The following is a 1,777-nucleotide window of genomic DNA, read 5'->3' on the forward strand; positions in this document are numbered from 1 at the left end:
GATGCAGCGTGTAACTGAATGTGGAAGAAAAGAAACTAAATATACAATGAGAAAGAAACGACATTTGAGTAAGTGAAGCGTCTTAATTCAATGCAAGTAAAAGCAAAAGGTTAACAAATAAACGATAAAACAATTCCAGCAACGCACGTACACGATCTAGGACTGGGGCCAACTGTTCTGTCAAAATCAAACCTTTTACTTATGCTCTGCACGCCAGATCGCCAGTGTGTGCCGTACTGCAGTGCGATCAGGGAATAAATATTAAACGCCGGGTTCAATGTCGCCGTCGATAGCTCAGTTGGTAGAGCGGTGGACTGTAGAGGTTTCGTGCTGCGGGCATCCATAGGTCGCTGGTTCGAATCCGGCTCGACGGAGTGGCTACATTTTTTGTTTCTTCATTCAGAGGCGACCTTGTTTTGTTCCATGCGTGTTCCGTGATTAATCGAATTAGTGAGTTAACCAGAACTTTGGCACATCACTTGCTTTTTTTCTTTATATCGTGTAAGCGCAGTGCAGACGTATATAATCCTTCAGTTATGCTCTGACAAATCATTCCTTCTATTGGCCATCGCAGTACAGTAAACTCTCAGTTGTGCGAACGTCGCTTTATCGAATATTTCAGAATAATGAACTTTTTAATAATCCCCGGCAGTTTTTTTATAGATTATATGCAAAAATGTTTCACTTAAACGAATTTCAGTACAGTCAATATTGCAGTTTAACGAACTCGCTCAGAGGACCAAGGCTTATTTTTAACGAAGTTTTGCGCCCTGCACTGCAGGCGCAACCGATGCCCGCCCTCATCAAACCGCCGTTTCAACGGTAATGTAACGTCGCTGGCGCTACAGCGCCCCTGGGGCAAAGCGGCGGCGTGGAAAACGAACGGCAACGAGACATGGCCTTCGATATCGCCCGCACAAAACGAGCAAGCATGTAATCTCGGAGGCCATAAAAAAAAGCAACATCGCTGGCGTTTACAACGCCGCCAGAGCAAAGCGGCGCTCTGTCACACCACAAACCACGTGCTGTGTGTTTTTTCCCCACCGGCTATTCGTGGCATAGTCGTCGTTTCTTTCTTTCCAGTCTCGTCGGTTCCGCGTGTTCACACAGAGTTAGCATTATAACTGTTATGAACCTTGTACTTGTTGATATGTCCATTTAACACATTTCTAGCACTATGGATGCCATGTCTTTTGCTCCATGAATTGCACTTCAAACTTTTGAGTCTGTATGCCATGTCTTATGTTGGTCTAGCGAATATTCAGTTTACTGAACTTTCAGTTAAGTGAACTATTTCCTTCGGTCCCTTGAAGTTCACTCAAGGGAGTTTTTACTGTATTTATTTTTGTTTTTCTCCCTTTCTAGTCTGGCAACCCCGTCCTCCCCCCCCCCCCCCCCCACAACGATGACTCAGGATAATTGTATGTCTAGAACGAAATAAGCTATAGACAAAAATAAAAAGCCCACACCCGCATCCTTTCGGCCATCATAATTCGTTCTTTTCACTGCCTCAATTAAAACGCTCATCAGCTGAAATTTACATGCATGGGTGTCTGACTTCCAACGTTGCCCTCTACTGCAGCCTGTGTGATCGTGCACCATGTCTGCGTTCGGGGTCAGAAGCGCTAGAATTTACATTTCGTGTTCACAATACCGTTGCTCACCAACTCGCCCAGCGGCACAGAATTCCGTAATCTTCGTTCCTCCCTATATGTGCGCGTAAAAGCTTAGCTCGCAGCTCAAGCTACTGTGCTAGCTGTTCCTCGCTGCCTGTACA

The 1,777-nt window shown here is 45.3% G+C and overlaps 1 non-coding gene across 1 annotated transcript; it reads left to right on the top strand.

The window, feature by feature from the left end:
• Nucleotides 1–283: 283 nt before the first annotated feature.
• On the top strand, nucleotides 284–374 carry TRNAY-GUA (transfer RNA tyrosine (anticodon GUA)). The gene is given in 2 exon segments: nucleotides 284–320; nucleotides 339–374. It is a non-coding gene; the product is annotated as a tRNA-Tyr (tRNA).
• Nucleotides 375–1,777: the final 1,403 nt, after the last annotated feature.

The sequence above is a fragment of the Dermacentor variabilis genome, chromosome 3, assembly GCF_050947875.1.
Source record: "Dermacentor variabilis isolate Ectoservices chromosome 3, ASM5094787v1, whole genome shotgun sequence".
Classification (NCBI taxonomy): domain Eukaryota; kingdom Metazoa; phylum Arthropoda; class Arachnida; order Ixodida; family Ixodidae; genus Dermacentor; species Dermacentor variabilis.